Consider the following 25,120-nt stretch of genomic DNA (forward strand, 5'->3'; position numbering starts at 1 on the left):
CAATTTCTAGAGCAATCCATGAATAAAAACTCTAGATGATCTCCTGGATGAGTCCTTAGAAAAATCCCTGGAAGAATCAAAGGCATTTCTGAAAGTATCCAAGGAAAATTGCCTAGAAGAATTCCAGCAAGAATACCAGAAGAAATCCCTAGAGGGATTCCTGCAGGTATCACAATAAGAATTTCTGGAGGAGACCTAGGAGGCTTTGCTGACACATTAGAGGCAGCAGGAATCGCTTATGGAATCCCAGGAGGAGTTTTATTTATTTATTTATTTGTTTTATTTATTATTGAGAATTTCATCCGACAGTGGTGTCTTAATGAATAAAAATACAAAACTAATTGAACATCACACGTGTTAAAATAGCCTTAAACCTCTTAGTCATAATATTAAAATCAAACAAATGGACAACTTCGTTGAAGCACTCCATCATTGATCGTACCGGCTCTTGGGATGCATAATCACGGCGTCTGAAAGGCAATGGGAGGAATTCGGAGCAACGAAGAGCATATCCAGGAACTTTGAAGTTGATCATCTGAAGCAAGTTGGGCGCGTCAATCCTGGATGAAAGTCAAGAGGGGTTCCTGGAGGAATCCAATGATAAATATTTGAAGAAATCCCAGGAAAAAGAACCTGTAAGATTTCCAGGAAGAAGCACTGAAGGCAATGCTCCTATGAAGATTGCCTAGAATAATCCCAGCAAGTTTTTGGAGGAATCCCTGGAAGAATTCTTAGAAGAATCCCCAGATGAATTCCGTGAGGTATTTCAGTGAGTATTTCAGGAGGAGTCCTAGGAGGAATTGCTGGAAGAGCCACAGCAGGAATATCTTGAGAAATCCAGCTGAAATTCCTAAAGGAAAAGCATGAGAAACTTATGAGAGAATCCTTGGTTAAAAATTCCTGGAGGAATCACCGGAAAGCTTCTGAAGAAATCACAGGAAAAATCTCAAGAGGTATTATTTGCAGGATTCTGGGATGTATCATTGTAGAAATCTCAGAATAAATCCTAGGACTGCCCATAATCGCATAGTTGACGTAAGCGCCACTGTAGTTTTCAGCACACTTTTGAAATTTTAACAATGATTAGTGAAAAGTTTATGATTTTCTTGATATCTAGCTAGTTATTAGATCTTGTGCTCTATTGAATAAAACTTCTCACAATTATGCACATTTGATAGATAAAATCCAAACAAAAAAATCCTTGGCATACCTATAGGTTTAGCCAACTATATATAGAAGCGTCTTCCGTGAAAGAAGCCAAATTTGTCATGAGTTAACCTAAACTTGCGGCAAAGCAGGCCTACGTTGGATGACGTCGGATGAAATGAAACTTGCCACGGTGTAATCTTTTTGCTGCGATCGGACTGAAACTACAAAAACGTTTACTACGCGTACGCCACTACTACGGACAACACCCGCACACGAGCGTAAAATAAAGGCTCCCCCAAACCGACGCGACTCTTTTCCAGCGACACGACTTTTTGTCGCTATGTTTTTGTCGCGAAATCGCTGTGCACTGATTTGAAGGGGACCTTCCACACTGCGACAACGTCGTCGCAGGCGGCAAGCGACAGTGCAGCAATTTTTGTACTTGTCGCCGGTGTGTCGCGGCGCTGGTCGCTGCATGCACAGTTTTCGTCGCTGTCGCGGGGCGACTAAGTTTTGTTTGTGACTAGTTTTCGCGTTGGTGTAGATGGTTGATGCGACGCAATTATCGCTGAAGTCGTTGAGAAAAATCGCGGCGATAAAAAATCGTGTCGCTGGAAAAGTCGCCTTGGTTTGGGGGAGCCTTAACGCTGCATGAATTCACACTGCGTCACCGCAGCGTCCTTGTGGAATATGCGTTGGCATCGCGTGTTGCACACGGTGCGGCGCGGTTGCGGTGCGGTTGAATGGCGTTATCGTGAACATTCTCCTATTTGATTGTGTGCGTAAGCGTAAGTGGTACTCTTACTCAATGGGTACGGGAAGAGAAGCATGCAATTAGTTGGATGAAGCGACCCAACAAACACGCAATGTGAAGGTGCATTTCGTGTGTGGCTCACACACCTTAATAGTGGTTTCTGCTTTTAGTAGTGTTGTGTGTACGTACACGCTGCATTACACGAACACCACTTGAGTTACTGGTTGAAAATAGTAAACAAAGATCAGCTGTTCCCAGCAAAATCAAATTGGCATATTTTCAACCAGTAGATTTGCATTAGTGTTCGTGACACCGCGCTGCAAAACCACTATTAAAAGCAGCGTTTGTTGACTACACGCTCGTTTCAATTTAAACGAATATGAGTATAAGGTAGTTAGATGTTGGCTCGATAAAGGTCATTGATGCCTGGCAAAAATATGGAGCAAGTAAGGCCGATGCAAATATTATTTTTCTTTTATGTCCGAGACCTCTCATCAGGTACGAGGGGGGGGACAAAAATAAATAAGGAACAAACGAAAAAAAACTATTGAAAAATTGGAATTTTTACCAACTATTGAAAAAATATTTTTCAACTATTGAAAAATAGTTGCTTGTAAAAAAATTGTCTGTTGAAAATGGAGTCATGAGACGCCATGTTTTTTTTTTCGCCCCTTCAATATTTTGAGATTTTTGAAGGGGGGGGTGACATAAAACAAATTAAATATTTGCATCGGCCTAACGACCGAGTAAAAATTCCGCCTTGAAATAACTTCGCAAAAAAAAAAAAAAAGAAATTCGCAGATGGAGTGACAATGGGTATTATCGGCAGGTTTGTTCTCTTCGTCATGGGGGGTTTTTGTCAGCCAAATTGCCTGAAAGTTGGCCATATAATTCAGCTTAGTTGGGAAGGATTTGAAACCAACTCTGAGTTCAATAGGTTTCAAAAAACCCCCATAGACGAAGAGAACAAAACGGCCGAGAATAGGTAATTTCCCCTGGTAAGTGGAAAAAAAAGTGTAACATCGGTAACGCTTACGGTACAAATCAAATAACTGTCACTTTTGGGAACAGGAAAATAATGATCATCAGCAGTAAGCTTAAAAAAAAAACAGGAACTATAAGCAGGATAAGCATTGAGTAAGAAGCAAAATTGGAGGAAGGTGTCTGCTCAAATATACCATTTTCAAAAGGAAGTAAATTGAGTTGTCCAAAAAAATGTCTCACGAAACCTACTGCAAGCCTATCCATATACGTGAGAACAAAAGATATATACAAAGTTCTTACAGATAGATTAACACGGGAAATCTGAACACAAACCACTACCACACAGGAATGTGGATTGGTCAATGATGATGGCATGTATTCTTAACCTTCCTAATGCATGGGAGCAGCTCGCTGATGTAGTGCACGGTTTGGGTCAAAAATGACTCTAATGCACAAGGAGGGTGAAACCAGGGTAATCGGTCCCTTCGTTGCGGCAGTACATAATGTTGCGGTAATGACAATGGTACTTTTTGGACTGACATATTACAGACATTTTTAATAGATGCGGGCGGTCAATCATGCTCATGCTCATGCTCATGAAATATAACAGACATTTTTAATAGATGTATTATGCTTCAATTATGAGATTGCACCATTTGTGTGCTTGAAATTTGTAAAAAAAAAAACTATTACAAAAAATATATTTCCCTTAATATTTTTGCTGCTGTGTTCCTATGGTTGCGATAGTGTTTCTATCTTTCAAAACCCCTTATGAGTTTAATGGGATAGCGCAACATCAGGAACCAAAATTAAATGTTACCTCCATAATAGGAACAGTATGCCTAATGTTGATGCCAGCAATTTATTATCAAAAACAGAGAGAAATGATAATTTTCATATTTTTCCAAGCAAATTTGGATGGAAAACTACTGACTAACGTTCGAAACCCTTCATTAGATGGTACGATCCTTTTTAAATGAATTTACACTATTACCACAATGATGGGCACTCTTACCCTAAGTACGAAAATAAAAGAAATAATTGTTCACAGTTTTGAAATTTATTTTCCTATCAAAAGAGTTACATAGGGATGAAAAGTACGAAAGATTATGCAAGTATAAAAGTGGGAAAGAATACCCAATATTTGTGCCTGGAACACATGGTGTCCGTTCCGTCGAGGTTTACGTTTTTTGCAAGTTTACTCATAGAAAATCTGGCAAAAATACAGTCACGCAGTAAACGTATGCGAGCAGCTTCTATGTCACCAAGTCATAGCTTTTTTCTCGGCTCCTATGTAATCACTAACCGAATAACATCTTGAGAAGACGCTTTTTCAGCCTTATCACAGTTGTTAAATAATAGTTAAACAGCATCCCCAAATTAATCGATTAAATAGCATTAGGATACCGTGACGCAATACATGTGGAACTGGGATTATCGCTTAAAAAAATGAATAATTAAAGTACTTGCCGCTACTTGGAATCGAACTCCCGATCTACGTATCCACCGGTCCTGATGATGTCCTCGCTGCTACATTGCTATATGTAAATAGCATAGAAAATAGCCCGTTTTGTTTTACTCCAAACAAGGCTTTATAATTGTGCCACAAGAAACCTTACACAACCTTTTCTAGCTGCAAAAGCTTGTGAAACGTCAAATGCAATAATGTTTACATTGAACAAGTTGTGTGGCTGCGCCTACAGATCCTTCCTCACAGCTTCTAGCTGAAAGAGTGTTCTTTAAACAGCAATGAAGCGCTGCTGTTGTGTGTGTTTGGCAACATTACAAAACGTACTGTATAACGCTGTTTTATTAATTGCGACTCTTATTCGATTTGCACACCGGCAAATCTTCCGGAGTTAGATTAAAGTGCAATAGAAGCAACCTAAATAATTTCACAGCACAGAGATGGATAGCTGTAAAGTATTTGTGTAGTAGCCATATATTCCGCTTAAAGTTTGTTTTGACAATAATGTTTACATCCGACAAGCCGTGTTGGTATACCAACAATTTCTTTATTGCAGCTTCTAGCTTTAATAATATCGCATAATGGCCTTCAAAGCGCTGCTGGTTTGTGGATTTGTCAGTATTACGAATTGTACTGCATAGTAGCAGCTGGACTCCTATTTGATTTGTTCAAGTTTACAAATCTTCCGGGAAATCTCCCGGAGTTGGAATAGAGTGCAGTAAAGGCAGCCTCAGTGACAAGTGATTGATTTCTGAAAACCGTGTTTGGTACCTGTATGGTGCTTATTTTGCAGCCGTATATTAGCTTATGGTTTGTATTTGACTAGCTTCCCTTTTATTCAGCGTTGACTGCCTCAATGCGATTGTTACACAACAGAAAGCAAATGACTGAAGCGTATAGCACTGAAAATATTAATTGGGTCCATCTTCAACATTGACAGTCATTTTGAATATGCTGCTTGAAATTGTTTTAATAAATCTCAGCCACCAAAGGGAATATTCGCGAGTGTGATGGTACATTTTCAGCGTGGCTGTCCTTATTTTATCACTTCAAAAACGTGAGGCAACCAATCATTGAAAGGCAAAAAGTCAATGGTTCTCATAACAGCTCAGTGATGCATCATATCACCTAAAGCAGAATATCAGATAACAAACGTTGTATTCACCAAATAAGCCGAAGACGGATTAAGATCGAAAACAACATGAGAATTTGGAAATTATATGTTTGAGATCATCAAAGCTTTTCAATCCTTTGCGATCGTTTTGAAGAAAATGGTCCGAGGAAAAAAATCTGCATGATATAAGCTCGCATTTGGCCTTCATGTATCCTTTCTTAGCCCAGAATCAGTATCCGAATAGCTGCCGATTGACTTCAAAGTGCGTTGTATGTTACTCCGTTATTGTGTGGATCATCCCGTGGTTTTGATCATTGATGCAGCGAAATTGAAACCGCCGTTCAAGGAGCGAGATAGTAGGATAACTTCGTCGGTATGACAAATTTACCGTTAGTGCATACGTTCGAGGGCTTAACTTTTAGGGTTGGTGTCGTTTGTGTGGACCCAGACGTCTTCTATGCTGCTCATGCTGCCAGCTGAGAAACATAGTCTCCTTGGAGATCAGAGCAGTTTACCGAGATCAAGACCGAGATAATACACTTTTACAGTAAAAATCGTGCGTTGATTAGATAATTGATCATAAACTTGCCGAAGAATGCATATGAAATTGCACAGAATCAAAAAAAAAAACTAGGAGTGGGTAATGTCTGAGACATAACCGCAATGTTGACGTAGGACAAAGGCTGGAACGAGATTTCGATTTTTATATTTCAATAATACAATGCTTGTTGTTATGATAATACAAATGGTGGACTGATGTGTTGAGTAAAGTTGTTGTGTGATCGCTTTCGCTGAACGCATTTATAACCCAACAAACATTTTTGCTGTATAAGAGTAAAACAAATCACTCTTAAGCTAACTTTAGTTCAAGAAGCTGTTATTCAGCTGATTCGGTTACTTGGAAAGATGTTGACTAGTTCAAGAGTTATTTCGTTTTGAAGAGAAATGGTCAAATTACTGTTATACGAGAGAATTTTCATAGAGCGGATAAAATTATTAGATAATTGAACGGCGTTAGATAGATCTTTTCAATTAAAGTTTAACGTGAAACTCATTCGACAATACGATAGCCGAGAGTCATCGCTGAGTTTGTGTGCTGCTGCCTAGCTGGGAGGTGGCAACTCCCTTCTCCTTGACTGACCCAAGGAAAATGACGAAAGATAACAGAGGAAACAGCTGTTATGCCCCTAGATTCGCAGATGAAGCTCCTCCCATTCGGCGGGCTTTCCAGTTTATTCCGTTTGCATGACCCGCCCACATTGATGCAGACGCTTCAAACGACTGCAACCGTTCTTTGAGACAATTTCTAATCGAACGGATAAACTAATCGAAGTATTGAATAATTAACATCATTTTAATTCGATAAATATTAGAATGAAACAATGTTTCAGGTACAATTGTCAGAATAAGATAACGCGTTGCTAAATTTCGAGTAGAAAGATTAGTGACCGATTTTGCTGTTCTGAGCCACCAAGCATTCAACCATTCACTTTTCGAATGTACTACACTTTTACCGATCGTTGAAATGTATCCGAAAATTATCCGATTCATAACTCTTAAGGAATAATTTTCTCTGGTCCTGTAAAGGTCCGTTCAAATAACGGTTGATTTTAGAAAGACAATTGAAAATTATCCAAACTGAATGCGGGAAGCCATCGAAAACTGCCGCCGCCTGCTGCCGTGAATGACATTCCTGGTTCTATCAGATAGATAGTCGAAAGTCGTCGCTGTGTTGGTGCGCAGCTACCCAGCTGCGGAGGTAACTTCCATTATACTTGCCGGGCCCACTGCTTACAGCCGTGGTCAGTGGATGGGATTCCTGGTGCTATCACTCGTCGCTGCGCAGCCGTGGAGGTGATATCCACCTCCACCCTCCCTGACTAATCCAACGAAAATGACGAAAGAAATCAGAGCCCCTAGATTAGCAGATGAAGCTCCTCCCATTCAACTGGCTTTTCAGTTTATTTCGATTGCATGACCCGCCCCGCATGCTTCAGACGCTTGAAACCAGGGGACCCGCATGCGGCGAGGTAGGCCTACTGCTCATCTTTTGCGAGTGTGTTAGTGTGACTGGCAACGCGACCAGAAGCCTGGTCGAATCCTGCTTGGAAATCGGTTTGTTTTGTCGATGGGGCTGGCCCGCGAAATCGCATTGTGTTGTTTGGGAAGGCCCGCTCGATGCATGTTAGGTAGGCGTAATTTGTTCGAGTTTGATGTGCCTGCACCCTCCCTGCTTGAAACCAAGAACCAAGAAATGAGAAAAAAATTCATTAAACGAATAACGTAACCAAAATATAGAAAGATTTAGATCATTTTAATTCGAAAAATGCTAGAATTAAACAAGGGATCGTCCTTGAATTACGGCACACAAAAGTTTGACATTTTCAACCCCTCCTCATCCCTATGTCACACGTTTTGCATGGGACCTCTGAAATTTTTGTATGGATCGTCACACTTTGCTGACCCCACCCCCCCTTTAAACGTGACGTAATTTCTGGACGCTCCCCAATGTTTCACGAAAAATGGTTCTGATAGGACAATGCGTTGCTAAATTCTGGGTGGAACGATTAGTGGCCGGAATTCAATCTTTCATTTTTCGATTGAACCACAGTTTTCTCGATTGATGGAATTAAATTATCTGATTTACAACTCTTGAGGAATTATATTCGGTGGTCCTGAAAAGGACCGTTTGATTAATAATTGACGATTTTAGGAACGAAATGGCATGAAAACATCATGTCACGCAATGCGTTTGGTTTTCTCCTTGCTAAATACAGGATGCCACCGAAAACTGGTACGCCGCTCAGGGGGAACAGCTTTTATGTCAGATTGGCAGATGAAGCTCCTCCCATTCGACTGGCTTTCCAGTTTATTTCGTTTGCATGTCCCGCCCCGCATGCACCAGACGCTTGAAACGGTTAATCAACCGAGAAATGGGAAGATTTTCATTTAACGAATAAAGTAACCAAAATATTGGAAGATTTAGATTATTTTAATTGGAAAAATGATTAAATTAAACAATGTTTCACAAAAATGGTCTGGATGGGATAAAGCGTTGCTAAATTCCTGGTGGAATCATTAGTGGCCGGCATCATTATTGTTGCGGGGCCACCAAGCATACAATTTTTCACTTTTCGGTTGCACCACACGTTTACAGAGCGATGGAATGAAATAATTATCTGATTCACAACTCTTGAGGAATAATTTTTTATGGTCCTGAAAAGAACCGTTTGAATATTGGACGATTTCAGACATAAAATTGACATGAATTTATCATGCCACGCAATGCGTGTTAGATTTCTCCGTGTTGAATGCTTAACGCCGTCGAAAATTGGCCCGCCGCTTGCTGCCGTGGATGAGATTAGTGATCGCCTTCACTGTTGCTGATCCACCACCAAGAATTCAATCTTTCACTGCTTGTTTTCACTACACTTTCTCGGTCGATGCAGAAAATTTATCCAATTAACTCTCTAGGAAGCATTTTCGATGGTTCTGAAAAGAACCGTTTGAATTTTGGACGGTTTTAGGTAGAAATTAAAATCAATTCATCATGCCACCCAATGCGCATTGATCTTATTAGCGCTGAATGCTGGACACCGTTGAGAATTGGCCCGCCGCTTGCTGACCTGGATATTCTTCCAGCAATACGCCACCGTCAATCAATCCGTGGAAGGACCGAGCCCCGAGGAAAAGCGACGCAACTCGCACATTCGTTGTGGCGGATCTTTCTTTGGTGGATTTTGCTGCTGCCTCTGCCACCACCGCCGAGCAATCGATGAAAAGTATTCCTTCCTTGGTCTGCCGCGTTAGACAGTTAGATGGCGAATGTGCAACAGCACCCTTGCCGACAACCACCGACACCGAGCCGACACGGCCGTCAAAGAATAATGAGCGAAAACGCAAACGAAGAAAGTCGGCAGCTCTCGTTCGATGCGTTCACCTCGAGACGACAAAGACAAATGAGGGAAGATGCGGAGAAGCAGTAGCTTTTATATTCGACGGGAGCATCCAAAATGTGCTCGTTCGTGATTGGCTGGAATAAACATGGGTTTACTTTTCCCAATTTTTCAATAGTTTGTTATTGAAAATCAGCAAATGTTAATATTGGACATAATTGGTGTAAAGATTTGCAATCGATTGGAGCCAAAATTTTGAAAATTCAACGAGAAATGGCTGAGTTATTAACGCTCAAAATCTCCACTTCAAACGTAACGCGGCTGATTTCTGAAAATTTAGAATGACACCCGGTATAGAAAAGAGAGACGTAGTCCTACGTCAAAAAAATAAACACGACTCAAAAAAAAAAAAAAAGAACGAACCAGCAAGCGTGGAAACGCCTTTTCTGGGAAAACTACACAAGATTTCATCAGAACAAACGCAGGGGTCCTTTTGTCAGCTGAGTAGCCAGCTGTTTTATACACTTAGTCAAATATACCTATATATACGATTTTTATAACGTCCAACTCAACAATTCATAACGACTTTAACGAACATAAGGTCGCTTAATGACGCAGAATCGACTCACAGCTTGTCTTTTAAACATTTTTAGCAACTGGGTGTCATCAAGCGCCGATAGCTGTGTGGGTTGACCCAGAGCTTGGTGATGCCGACGTTCATGGATCGTTTACAGTTTGCATCAGCCTATTTTACGAAATAAGTCTTAACAAGCACGATCAATTTCCATAAAGTTTCCTCATGGTACCCATACTTGTCAGTTATGGCTAAAATTCATAAGGTTTTATGAACCGCGGTAGTTACTTCGCTTAGTTCAGATTTCAAGTATTCTTCGTTTCTTGTATTTTTCCATAAATATAAGATATTCCACTTTGGACTTTGGCATAAGTCCAAAGTGTTAAATTGGTTTCAATGTTGAGATAATTCATCATCAAAAGATAATCCATATTCTGAATCTGCACGCCAAACTGAACCGGAATCCAAATTTTCATTCATTTTGGAGCCCAGGAACCTATTTAAAAATCAATATGCAGTTTGTATGGGAGCGATTTGTTGAATCACCCCTCGTCAGTCAAGCAGTCCTGAGCAGACAAGCAGTTGCCCAGCTGTCAAAAGGTGGTATTGAAAAATATCTTTGAAATTGATTTTAGGTATCAAAATGAGGTTCTTAAAATCTGAAAAAAAAAACAAAGTGCCTCAGAAAAAGGTGCTCTTTCGTATAAACTTACAAAAAAAAATTCAAAATTTAAGAACATAGTTAAACCCCAATTTTGAGTTTCTTAACAAACATTTTTTTTAGAGAGAGGAAGGTGGATGTGTGGGCGTAAAGGAGCGCCCAATGTTGAGTGTGAAAGGAGCTGAACTCCGCCGTCGGTATGCTCATACCATGTGGCGTCCCTCGAGCGAAACAGCGTCGCAGGTTGCCATCTTTATGCTCGCTCTTTGCGTGGTAACTCCTCGACGGGGTAAGACGTATTTAGTGTTCCATCGGCTGGGTGATTCCTTTCCCGCATTACTGTGCGGAAATGCACAGAGTTAAAGTTGATTTCGCAGATGTAGATTATAATTAGTTAATATGACGAGATTGCCCAGTTTGTTGCACCGTTAGTTCTTTGTAGTCTGTTTAATACATAAAATTTCCAAATTACCCTAGTATTGCTCCCGTACAGATTACCGCGATCGGATTGTTTCGGATTTTGCTAGGATTGTGTTTTCGATGATCTCTAAATTTGTCTTTGTAAGTCAATGATCATTTATTGGGATCTAAAATTAAGAATAATGAATTATTACCCAATATAGGCATTCATTAGTCCTCTGGACGATAAATTGGATTATTACTTCTAAGATTGTTGGGATAGAGCTAACTGAGGATACCACTTTGTAAGTAACTATGCATTTCTTATACTCAGGTCTTTTTTACATAATAAATCTTACTCCCAGCTTAAGAACTCGGCACCACAACATCAACCGTGCGATTATAATAGAAGGTCCGAAATTCTTCCCAACAGGAGGATTTGCTATACCATGAAGATATATTATTTCAGTGACAACACGTATTTCGTCCATTTAACTTGAAACCGTGCATTTATATCCAGAATCCATAAGACAAATCTAAGGTGCTGGGTCTGATAGAGGCATGGGCCAGTCCTCCTTTCGAAATATGCCAATGATTATTAACTGCGTTTTCTCTTTTCTCAGATCATAAAAATATCTTCACTGCAAATCGTGTTCGTCATGGAATCCATTAACCCGCAATTATCGTGGACACAAGATCTGCACAAGGAACACACCTTTATTCTGTTTGGCGAAACCGGCTCAGGCAAATCAACTTTGATAAACTATCTGACGAATTATTTCCACAACGGTACACTCGAGAATTTAAAAATTGCCATTCCTACGAAGCATTATGAGGCAACCGAGGGTCTACAGCACCACGAAGACAACGTTCAGGATTCTTCAAATAGTCAAACTAGAGCCTGTACTGTATATAGTTTCAAAAAAGAGGACACGATATTCAACTTTATAGACACTCCAGGGCTAAGCGATACGAAAGGGGCGGCTCAGGATGACTTCAATATTCAGCAAATTATGGGAGCTGCGGAGCACAGTGGAATGTTGACTGCAATCATCCTCGTTATAAATGGAACGCAGACTCGAGCCACAGTAACACTACGCAACACGTTGTGTCTGTTGAGAAACTCAATTCCAGATGCCTTCCAGCAGAATCTCGTTGTTGTTCTAACAAATTGCTCTGCTGCTACCGTCAACTTCAATATGGCGCTTTTGAAACCTTGGACTGTTCCTGAAGCGAATGTTTACCACATGAACAACTGTGCCATCAGTAGACCAATATCAGAATGGATAAACGACAAGCGTACGAAGAAAATTATGGAATTTGAATGGCATTGCTCAATGGAAACTATCGAAGAATTGAATCAGAACTTAACGAAGCTTTGGGGCAAAGCGACCGAGGCTTTTGAACAAATGCGTATTAACAAAAACTTAATAAAATCGCAGCTTCATAGCCTTTTATTTGAGGTCAAGAAAATCCAAGATCTGCAAAACGAATTAGATAATATGAAACTCACACAGCAAAATATATCTGCTAACATTGAAATATATTCCAACTACAAGCAAACAAAGCAAGTGGAATATACGGTATTGGAACGATGTAAAAAAGAAGTTAGTAAATTCTGTATTATATGCTTGAAGCCATGCCAAGCCCTGTCCTCACCACACAGATCGATACCGATTTATAGAGACATATCCAACCTTATAACATATATCTTTATGTCCAAATGTCACTGCAACCATACACCGTTCAGTCATTACGATAGCAAAGTTAAATTAGTCACGAAAACAGCTACCGTCGAAGAAATTGTTCAAGATCTGAAAAACGCCTATGATGATAACATGAGCAAAAACAACGTAATACAGTCTAAAATTGGCAGCCTGGACACCGACATCGCTGCACTGAGATATGCTCTCGATGGAAAAGAAGCCCAAATACGGAAATGTTACCAAGAGCTCAAGAAGCTCTGCTCGCAGATTAATTATGTGCACGAGCTCCAGAGCGTCATTGCTGTTATGGAGAGAGATGCCCGTACGCTTACTTCCACCGTGGCAAGGGCCGATGCTGAGAACAGAATTAGAAGCATCAAACACTTGGTCGATACGCTGTCAAACACTGAGAAGAGTGACTAGAACGCAAAGAATAGAATCAATATAGATAGCGAAAAATTTAATGATTTTTCTACTTCTGATAGTACAGTGTGTGTTAAATTTTACTGAAGAAATTAGAATCTTTAAGAAGCTCTATCACTGCCTTTTCGGCTATAGGTAAGTGTTTCAGCTATTAAACCTTTCATATTACTGTTCGTATCCTGTACATTTGGTTAGTATATGTTCCACCGTGACTCGCACTCCATAGTTTATCGTTATGTGCAAGTCGGGGGATCATCACGTATCCTCGTATCCTTTTGTATATCATCCTGATCTGCAAACAACAAGGCATCGTGCGTGACCTGTCACATACCCGATGGTCTTTTCTTAGTTTTATAAACATTATATTCACTTGTCATTTCTCCGGCATCTGTGTTATATGATCAGCCCAAGGGGGTCTGCCGTGGGTAATTCGTTATTTTTTTCTATTTTGTGGGCTTCGTGGTCATGCGGTTAGTGGTGGTAAACGTTTAGGTGTATATGTAGAAAGTCATTGAGTGAGACTCGGAAAAAAACTTTTCGTGAAACGAAAAATTCCTAACTAGCTTCTGTGTGTTGTCGGTTATATGGTGAAAGTAATGTTCAGTCTGTTTAGCGTCTGGCTGAAGACGGTGTGAATTGCCATATTTGTTTAATATTTTAAGTAACATGAACATTCGCCGATGCGATTTCCACACCAGCCATCTTCTTTACCCCTATCGCAATATCGCAGCTTTTTCCATCAGACTTTATTTACGTGGTTAGCTTAGGATATGCCATCGTCCTGCTAACAATTGGGCGGAAAACAACTAAGAAGCATTAACGAGGGCAGCAATGTGTGTGTGGTGAGGCACACAGTATACCAGAAGACGAGGCACGCTATTTAACAATGTAAACTTCAATTTTGGACGCCAACTTGTGACGTCATCCTTATCGTCCTTTTACTTGGATGAAATTGATGAGGAGCAATCGATCGTTCAAAAAGTCATTTTCAAAAACCCGTATTTTAGTGAAAAATTTTCATAATTTAATCATAATTTCACTGCAACGTCAGAAAATATAGGAAATGATGTGGTCGAAATTTGAATAACTGTCATCCAGTGATTTGGGCCACAACCATCGTCAAAGTTCAAGTACTTATTTGGATGCACACAGTTTTCACTCCGTATTGACCATAATGAAGCACCAGTACAGCAGAAAAGCCGACGTCAATTCGTTCCATTCCATGTTTCAGTTCTAATTTTTCAATAAACAATTAATATTGTATGACGCGTTTACTTAACCCTCGAGCGATCGCGCTGTTGTATTTTGTACAACACGTTGAAAAAATCTCGCTTTTTGTACTCAGCATTAGCGTAGTGCTGACGTAGGTAGTCAACCGCGCGAGTTACGGAAGGTTAAATTTCCGCTTGAATTTCCGTATATTAGTTGTTTATGATATGGCATCCCACTCGTAACACATAGTGTGTTACGCGTAATCCGTTACAAACATTATGTCAATGAATAGACAATCTATCTATATATATATATATATAAAAATGCAGTGGCATACGTGGGACCGCGCATAACTTGCGAACGGAAGGTCTGATATTGATCGTCTTAGTTTTGTTCTGTTAGTTTTCACCAAAGGAAGGTTTATGAGGCATGAAACATGAAAAAATTGAGAGTTTTTGAAAATTGAACTTTCATACATTTTGACCGGGGACTGGCTAGAAAATTGACCGGGGGTGTTGGCTAGAAAATTGAAACGTTAAAAAACGCAGTAGGCAAGACAAAGTTTGCCGGGTACAGCTAGTTGTCTATAATTGTCAATTTAAGTTTTGTGTAAAGTGGCGAATCCTTGTCGTTTTGACAGGTCTCCTTCTCGATTGGAACTATAGAGCTTGCTGACGTTTATTCACCTCTCTCTTTCAGGCATGCTGGCGGGATAGGATTTGTTTTCAACGGGAAACCTTTGCTGATGACAACAAATCCTATTCCGCCTGCATGTTGGAAAGAGAAAGGTGAATAAACGTCAGCAAGCTCCATGGGAATGACAGCAAATCGACTGTTCCAATTTTGACGTTTCTCCTCTTTGTTTTATCCAGGCTCGTTAGTTTTGTGTATGAATTTCAAATGTTGACTACACTGTAAAAACTTTACTGTAAGCAAACAAGGGATGTTACACGCGTTACTATATATTACACGGAAAACTCAAACTACCTAATTTTTGGGTTGATTTTACTCAAAGCTGAGTATATCGAATAAACTAGTTACCCAAAATTAGGTTGTTTTCCCTCTTTCCCTCACCGATGTTGTCAAAAACAAACAGAGATGCATCTACCCAACGGGGGTCCTTGAGCCCAATAAGCCAATTTTGGGTAAATGCAGGTTTACTCAAATTTGGGTTGAATGAGGGGGGTCTTGGGTTGAATTTACCTACTCTTAAGTAAATGTTTTTGCTGGAGGTGAAGGCAATTTACCTAGTGTGAGTTTAATCGATTTACTCAAATTTGGCTTATTGGGCCGAACTATGGGATTGCGTCAAAAGAACTCAATTTTGGGTAGTTTGGTGGTTCCGTGTACAATGCGTTACCAAGTGATGCCCACCAACTTGCTTACAATAAGGTACACTGAATGAAAATTGGATCCTATATTTTCTGACGCTGCAGTGAAATTTTCATAAAGCTTCAATTTTTCACTAAAATACGGATTTCTTCAATAGTATTTTTTTTCACATAACTTATCACAATTCAAAATATGAAATTTCCATTAATTTGAAATTTTGACCATAGATTGTCAATATAAACTGATGATAAAGTGGTGCAATTTTCAGTCAAAAATATTGATAATTGCCAAAGTTACAAAAGAACTTGACGGATTTTGGGAGGAAAATTCAGCTCGGTTTTTTTTTTGCTACTGAGTACTTGGAGATCTTGCAGGCGATATGCTAAGCTCATGTATCTGAGAGCTGGCGCGGGCTGAATCAGACGTACTCGTACTAGTGAAGGACGCCGAGCGAAAGTGCTTCATCAACACATTTTTGGCGGAGGAAGTCCTTGCACTAGCGTGTGCAGGGATCTTGGCCAGGGGGGGGGAGGGGTTGTTTAGGTCACTACAATGATGGTGCAATATATGATCATGGTGCGAAATAGAATCAAGGTGTCACACACAATATGAATTCCCAATATGGGGTTTCAACATGCTGTGGCCATTTTTGTTAAAAAGCTTTTATAAATTGCCCAGTTGATTATTATCGTGCCCTGAAGAAGGTCCGATCTGAGGACTGAAACGTCGGCGAAGATAAGAAATAATCAACGCTAAAAACAAAGACTGCCTAAGCCGAAATCCGAAATTGTAAATCGCCAAGTACTTAACATTGGGATTCTGGCGGAGGCTTCGATAAACGTATCGTATAACTGGCAGTTTGAGTGTTCGACTCTTTGGATGCACTGAATGTTGATTTTTTCGGCTAAGCAGTCAACAAACTCTTTCAACAAATCATTTGGTTAGTTCAACAGACACAGAACGAACAAAGATTTTTCCTTTGAAGATGACAAGAAACATTGCCGAAAAGTAAAGAAACGCATACCAGGAACCTGAGTATTATCAAACTTGCATGAACCTAAACTCTTTTTTTGGCATTTCACACCGTCTTCTGCCAGACGCTAAACAGACTGAATACCACCATATAATCACCATATAATAGACAACACACAGAAGCTAGTTAGGAATTTTTCGTTTCACGAAAAGTTTCTTCAGAGTCATACTCAATGACTTACTACATGTACACCTAAACGTTTAACTCCACTAACCGCATAACCACGAAGCCCACAAAATAAAAAAAAATTGAACTAATTAACCACGGCAGACCCCCTTGGGCTGATCATATAACACAGATGCCGGAGAAATGACAAGTGAATATAATGTTTATAAAACTAAGAAGAGACCATCGGGTATGTGACAGGTCACGCACGATGCCTTGTTGTTTGCAGTTCGGGATGATATAGAAAGTTATGCTCTGAATACAGTCCTGCAAAATATCAGTCTCAATGCCTGTTTTTCAGCTGAAAATGAATGACTGCGGCGGTCGTTTTCAGTTCCTCGATGTGAGAACTAACAGAGCCCGAGAGCTCCATTCGTGAGCGACCCAACAAGATCAATTCCCAATCATCCACACACTACACTCAGCGAAGTAAACTACCGAAATTCGTCAAAATACCTTATGAAATTTAGCCATAACTGTAAAGTATGGATGCCATAAGAATACCTTATGAAAATTGAACATGCTTACTATGACCTAATTACATAAGATACACTTATGAAAAGAGCAGAAAAATCACAAAATGATGCAGACTGGAATCGATCCATGAACGTCGAGATCACTGAGCTCGTGCCCAACCCACGCGGCTATCGACGCTTAAGAATATCGTGTTGCTAAATGTGTATAAGAGCCAAACTGTGAGTCGATTCTGCGTCATAGACCGTCCTTATGAAAATCGTTCTAGCCGTTATGAATTGTTTAAAGGCCATTTCATAAGTTAGACCTTATGATAATCTTAGGTTTATTTGCCTGAGTGTACTCATGCTGAAAGGCCATTCGTCTCAAGCGGTGGCTTGTGAGAGTGAGTGCCCTATATGCTACCACGGGTGAAAACACTCAACTACAGAAAATTGAATGGAAATTTAGCCCTGTCAGCTCTCGCTTTCAGCACGCTGCGTGCGAGTGTGAGTACCTATTTCATTTCGCTCCCGTGTTGCTGATCGGAAAGCAACTTTGACAGGAAAACCAAAACGGAGAAAATGAAAAAAGCAAAATATCGCTATCATAAAGGCCTGTCAAAAAATTGCAGCACTGTCTGAATATACCTCATTTGATAGAAAATCTTCAAACTTGATTTATTTCAATTTTTACCGATAGAATATCTTGAACAAAGGCTTTTCTGAAAGGTAAGACCATAAGCTGAAACCCTATGGAAAAAGATTTTAGGTTTATGCAAGTTCGATAATATGTAGGTTCCTGGTATGCGTGCGACCTTTTTAAGCCCATCCTTCCCGTTTTTCCGGGACGCCTGGCTGGGGTCCGACTTGCCAGCTTCACTACCGACCTTTGCGGTTATGAGCCGCCAGCAATAGTAATTTTTACTTTATTTCAAACAAATTTCACATCAATATCACATATTTTAGTTCACTAAATTTGTTGACCCGTCTCAAAGTATCGAAATACCAAGAATCTAAGTGTGGCATGATCCATAATATTACCATATCATCATAATTCCGACTACAAAACAGTATGTTATTGTCGCTGTTACTGACAGATTATTCAATACATGTAATTTCGGACCTGATTAGGTCAACCGGTCATTCGGTGGCCACGGAACAGGTTCTGGGGACCTTGGAATCTCCGGTAGAAATGGCCGTTTTTCGATTCTAAATGAATCCCATCGCGTGCAAGGGCGTAGCAAGGGATGGGCCAGGGGGGGCGTACTCCCCCCCTCCCCCCTGACCTAGCAACTATATTCCAACTTAACCGAAAAACTTAGATGATCAGAGCTGTTTTTGACTAGTAAAAATAAAATTCTTCTGCATCCTCGTATTTTTTAATGTATGCAGGAATTCCTTCGGAAATTCTTGGAGGAATATCTTCGAAAATTCCTGAGGGTATTCCTTCGGAGTTACCTGGAGGAATTCCTTTGGAAATTCCTGAAGGAATTCCATCCAAAATTCCTAGAGGAATCCCTTCGCAAATTCCTGGAGCAATTCCTTCGGAAATTCCTTGGGAGAATCTTGGATGAATACCTTCGGAGATTCCTGGAGGAATTCTTTCAGAAATCCATAGAGAAATTCGTGAGGAAATCCTTAGCTTAATTCCTTCCGAAATTCCTGGACAAAATAATTCCAAACTTCCTGGAGGAATGCTTTTGGAAATTCCTGGAGGAATTCCTTCGGAAATTGCTGGACGAATGTCTTTGAAAATTCCTGGAGGAATTCCTTCGGAAAGTCCTGGAGGAATTCCTTCAAAAAGTCGTGGAGGAAGTTTTTTGGAAATTCTTGCAGAAATTCCTTCGGAAATTCCTAGCGGAATTCTTGGAGGAATTCCTTCGGAAATTCTAGGAGGAATTCCGTCGGAAATTCCTGAAGGAATTCTTTCAGAAATTTCGGGAGGAATTCCTTCGGAAATTGCTGGCCGAATTCCTTTGGAATTCCAGGAGGAATTCCTTGAGGAATTCCTGGAGGAATTCTTTCGGAAATTCCGGGTGGAATTCCTTCGGAAATTGCAGGACGAATTTCATTGGAAATTCCAGGAGGAATTCCTTCGAAAATTCCTACAATAATTTCTTCGGCAATTACTGGACGAATTCTTTTGGAAATTCCTGGAGGAATTCTTTTGGATATTCCTGGAGGAATTCCATCGGAAATTCCTGCAGGAATTTCTTCAGAAATTCCTGGAGGAATTTTTTCGGAAATTCTTTTTAGATTTTTTTTTGGAAATGCCTGGAGGAATACCGTCGGAAATTGCTAGCAGAATTTTTTTCGGAAAAACCTGAAGCAATTCTTTCGGAAATTCCGGGAGGAATTCCTTCGGAAATTCCATTAGGAATCCTTTAAAAAATTCCTGGAGGAATTCTTTCAGAAATTTCGGGAGGAATTCCTTCGGAAATTGCTGGACGAATTCCTTTGGAGATTCCCGGAGGAATTCATTCGGAAATTCCAGGAGAAATACCTTTAGGAATTCGTGGAGGAATTCTTTCGGAAATTCCTGAAGGAATTCCATCGGAAATTGCTGGACGAATTCCATTGGAAATTCCTGGAGGAATCCCTTCGCAAAATCCTGAAAGCATTCCTTCGGAAATTTCTGGAGAAATTCCATCGGAAATTACTGGAGGAATTCCATCGAAAATTCCTTGGCGAGGTCCTTCGAAAAATCTTGGATGAATACTTTCGGAAATTTCTGGAGGGATTTTTTCATAAATTCCGGGAGGAATTCCTTCGGAAATTGCTTTGGAACTTTTGTAGGAATTCATTCGGAAATTCTAGAAGGAATTTCTTTAGGAATTCCTGGAGGAATTATTTCGAAAATTCCTGAAGCAATTCCTTCCAAAATTCTTGGAGGAATCCCTTCGCAAATTCCTGGAAGAATTCCTTCGAAATTTCCTTGGGGAGTTCCCTCGAAAAGTCTTGGATGAATACCTCGGGAAATTTTTGGAAGAATTCTTTCAGAAATCTATAGAGAAATTCCTGAGAAAATCCTTGGATGAATTTCTTAGGAAATTCCTGGAAAAAATCATTCTAAACTTCTTAGAGGAATGCTTTTCATGATTCCTGGAGGAATTCCTTCGGAAATTACTGGACGAATTCCTTTGGAAATTCCCGGAGGAATTCCTTCGGAAATTGCTGGAATTATTTCTTCGGAAATTACTGGACGAATTCGTTTGAAGATTCATGGAGGAATTCCTTTGGAAATTCCTGCAGGAATTCTTTCGGAAATTCTTAGGGGAATTTCTTCGGAAATTCCTGGAGAAATCCCTCCGGAATCTCTTGGATGCATTCCTTCTGAAATTCGTGGAGCAATTATTTCGGAAATTCCTGGAGGAATTCCTTCGGAAATTCTTGGAGGAATTTCTTTAAAAATTCTTTCGGAAATTTCTGGAGAAACTCTTTTGGAAATTCCTGAAGGATTTTTTTTTTTGAAATTCCAGGAAGAATTCCTTCAGAAATCCCAGGAGAAATTCTGTCGGAAATTCCTGGAGAAATTCCTTTGGAAATTCCTGGAGAAATTCCTTTGGAAATTTCCAAAGGAATTTTTCCACGAATTTCCGATGTAATTCCACCAGGACTTTTGCGAAGGAATTCCGTCAGGATTTTCCGAATGAATTCCTCCATGTATTTCCGAGAGAATTCCTCCAGGAATTTCCGTGGCAATTTTTCCAGGAATTTCCGAGGGAAATCCTCCAGGAACTTCCGGAGAAATTCCTCTATGAAATTTCGGAAAAGTTCCTCCACAAATTTCTGGAGGAATTACTCTAGGAATTTCCGGAGGAATTTCTGAAGGAATTCTTCCAGGAATTTTCAAGGGAATTCCTATTGGAATTATCAAAGGATTTCCTCCTGTAATTTCCGAAGGAATTCCTCCAGAAATTTTCCGACGGGATTCCTCTACAAATTTCCGAAGAAATTCCTCGAGGAATTTCCGGACGAATTCCTCCAAGAATTTCCGAAGAAATTCTTCTAGGAATTCCTCGTGGAATTTTTAAAGGATGTCCTCCTAGAATTTCCGAAGGAATTCCTCCATGAATGTCCGAAGGAATTCCTCCATGAATTTCCGAATGAATTCCTCCAGGAATTTTGCGAAGGAATTTCTAAAGAATTTTCCGAAGGAATTTCTAAAGAATTTTCCGAAGGAATTTCTAAAGAATTTTCCGAAGGAATTTCTAAAGAATTTTCCGAAGGAATTCTTACATGAATTTTCAAAGGAATTCCTCCAGAAATTTTCCGACGAAATCCCTCCACGAATTTCCGAAGAAATTCCTCGAGGAATTTCCGAAGGAATTCCTCCAGGAAATACCGAAGGAATTCCTCCATGAATTTCCGAAGGAATTCCTCCAGGATTTTTGCGAAGGAAATCCTTAAGCAATTTCCGAAGGAGTTCCTCCATGAATTTCCGAAGGAATTGCTCCAGAAATTTTCCGAAAGAATTCATTCACGAATTTCTCCGCGAATTTTCAAAGGAATTCCTCCTGGAATTTTCTGAGAAATTCCTCCATGAATTTCTTAAGAAATTTCCGGAGGAAATCCTCCAGGAATTTCCGAAGGAATTTTCGAAGAAATTCCTTCTGCAATTTCCGAAGGAATTCCTCCTGGAATTTCCGAAAGAATTCCTTCATAAATTTCCGAAGGAATTCCTTCTGGAATTTGCGAAGGATATCTTCCAGCAATTTCCGAAGGAATTCCTCCTGGAATGTCGAGGGAATTCCTGCAGTAATTTCCGGTGGAATACCTCCAGGGATTTTCAAGGGAATTCCTGCCAGAATTTCCAAAGGAATTCTTTCATGAATGTCCGAAGGAATTCCACCAGGAATTTTCGAAAGAATTTCTCCAGGAATTCCTTCACGAATTTCCGAAGGAGTTCCTCTATAAGTTTCAGAAGGAATTCCTCCAGGACTTTTGCGAAGGAATCGCTCAAGGATTTTCTGAAGGAATTCCTCCAAGAATTTCCGAGGGAATTCCTCCAGGATTTTGCAGAAGAATTCCTCCATGAGTTTCCGGAGGAGTTTGTCCAGGAATTTCCGTAGGAATTCCTCCAGGAATTTTCAAAAGATTTTCTCCTGAATTTTCGAAGGAATTCTTCTACGAATTTCCAAAGAAATCCCTCCCGGATTTTTCAAAGAATTTTTTTATGGATTTGCCTTGAAATACCTCCAAAAATTTCCGAATGAATTCCTTCAAAAATTTTTGACGGTTATTTCCAAAAAATTTCCTTAGGATTTTCTCACATAATCCCCAAACGTGTTTCTGAAGGAATGCTTGTAGAAGTTTCTCAAGTTTTCGTAGGAATTCCGCAATACATTTTTGAAGGAATTTCTTGAGGAATTTCCGAAGAAACTTCTCAAGGATCTTTCGCTGGCATTCCTTGAGGAATTTCGTAAAGATTTATAAAAAACCGAAAAAAATCCTCAACGAACTTAGCAAACAATTTCTCACGAAATTTCCGAAGGTATTCCATATGACATTTCAGACATATGTCAAAAAAATTTCCAAACGAACTCCTTTAACAATTTCCGAATTTTCCTTATCAAGGCATTTTTAAAGGAATTCTTCAAAGAATTTCCGAATGAGTTCCTCTAGGAAATAAAAAATCACAAAAAGCATTTCTTCAGGAATTTCCGAAATATTTTATCAAGGAAGTTTTGAAATATTTTCAAAGAAATTCCTTATGGAATTTCAGAAGGGATATCTCATGAGACTGTAAGTGGAATTTTTTCAATATTTTCGAAATGAAAGGAATTCTCACAGAAATTTCCGGATGAATTCCTCCAAGAATTTTTGAAGGTATTCCTCAAGGAATTTTCGGGAGAATTCCTCACAAAAACTCCGAAGGAGTTACTCAAGGAATATTCTAAATCTATTTCAAAGAAATTCCTCAAGGAATTCCCGAAGAATCTTCTAAAGGAAATCGTGGAAGAACTCTCGAAGGAATGCCTTATGGAATTTCTCAGAGAGCTTTAGAAATGAAGGAATTCCTCAAGAAATTTTTGAAGAATTTGTCAAGGAATTTCCGGTGGAATTCCTCAAGGAGTTTCGAAATAAATTCATGAAATTATTTTTAAATTGATTCCTTTAAAAATTTCCGAATGCATTCTTCTAGCAACTTCCAAAGATATTCCTCCAGGAATTTCCGAAGGGATTCCTTTAGAAATTTTCAAAGATTTTTTTTCCGGTAATTCCGAAGGAATTCATTAAAGGATTTTTCGAAGAAATTTATCCAAAAAAATAATTGGGGTATTCCTCAAGGAAAGGAATCTTAGTTTGATTGGAATTTTTGAAAGAATTCCCGGAGAAATTCTTAAAGTATTTTCTAGAGCTTCTCAAACGGATTTCTGGTGAAATTAAGAATGACATTTGTAAAGAATTACTGAGAAAATTATCAAAAGAATGCATGGTGATATTCGTAATAAAACTTCTGGAGGAATTATTGAAGAAATTTCTAAAAGTATTCCCAACGGAATTACTGCAAGTTTTCCGAAGGTAATTTCTGCTGGAATATCTACATTTAAATAATTTCATACTTCACTTTTATTTGTTTTTTAAATGATGAAGTATTTGAACTCCTTGTTACTGCAAAGTGGTTTTCTGTTGATTATTACCAGCCAAGTGTTTCCAACGAGATTGAGTCACACATGGAGACGCATGGTTGTTGATGTCTACGCTTTCCATGTTAGGGGTCATTCAAATATTACGATCATCGTTTTGCGGGGAGGGGTGTAGCACTCCATTTATTGAGTATATGAAAAAAGCGGGACGGAGGGGGCAAACGGAGTCGGAAATGTCCGAAAACTGATGGACGTAATTTTTGAATGTTTTCATGAAGTGGCATCTTACCCCATGGCAGATGGTCGTTTTGCACCACTTCCGTTTTACGAATCAGTTTTTAAAATCGCTAAAAATCGATGAAAATACAATAGTTTAGTGAATATATTCTATAGTTTGCTATAGTTTTGCTGAAGTATCGAGCAAATATTGTCTAGTTGCTGTTACCACTTTGAAAGCCAAACAAATGAGGCTAATTATCATTGAAAACGATGAAAGTTTGAAAAATGGCGTTTTACCCCACTTGACCCTATAAGACACTGAAGATGACCTAACACTTGAGGTCGAAATACTTATATGTCAAAGGATGCAAATTCTTAGTGGAATTAAAAGGAACAGTACTTAACCCGATGTTCTTTTAACTTACATTCAATATGTGTATATTTGGTATAGGGAGGATTTCCGGAGTCCCAAAATAGCAACCAGAATATTCAAGATGGCATTACGGTCCAGTATCCAAGATGGCGGCTGTTTATTGTAGTTTCAGGCTCTAAAACCATGCAGGTATATCGGGAATGGAGAACAAGTATGGAGTCCAAAAATGGCGGTCAAAATTTTTAAGATGGCGAATTTAATCCAAAATGGTGATTCGAAATTCAGGGTTGTGACTTTTAATAAGAGTTTAAGGCTCAAACACAGAGAAACAGACGTAACACTTAGAACAAATTTCATTAAAAAACATCGTCACGAAAACGTAATCGCCCAATGTTAAACGTACTGTGTTTGTCCGGGCCGCAACTAGATGGCAGTAGTGAGAAAACGTCCAACAGAAACAAAAACTATACCAGCGCCGCGAGTAGACGATCGACCTACTACTCAATAATTGAATCAACCGTTAAAAAGGTGATCGATGGTAAGCGATGAGAGTGTGACGTCTGTTTCTCTGTGGCTCAAACATCAAAAGCCGGATAAACGATATTATTAATGG

At 39.5% G+C, this 25,120-nt stretch overlaps 1 protein-coding gene across 9 annotated transcripts in view; it reads left to right on the top strand.

Annotated features, from left to right (window-relative positions):
• Window positions 1–25,120, top strand: part of LOC109402241 (uncharacterized) — a 127,799-nt gene that overhangs the window by 86,494 nt on the left and 16,185 nt on the right. For 5 of the 9 annotated variants that reach the window (XM_062845235.1, XM_062845238.1, XM_062845232.1 and 2 more), the window contains exon 3: window positions 11,623–13,263. The exons of the other annotated variants lie outside the window; for them this stretch is intronic. The gene's annotated coding sequence lies outside the window, so the exon portion shown is untranslated. The remainder of the gene's footprint in view (window positions 1–11,622; window positions 13,264–25,120) is intronic. 9 annotated transcript variants of the gene reach the window in all.

This window comes from Aedes albopictus, chromosome 1 (genome assembly GCF_035046485.1).
Source record: "Aedes albopictus strain Foshan chromosome 1, AalbF5, whole genome shotgun sequence".
In the NCBI taxonomy this organism is placed as follows: Eukaryota; Metazoa; Arthropoda; class Insecta; order Diptera; family Culicidae; genus Aedes; species Aedes albopictus.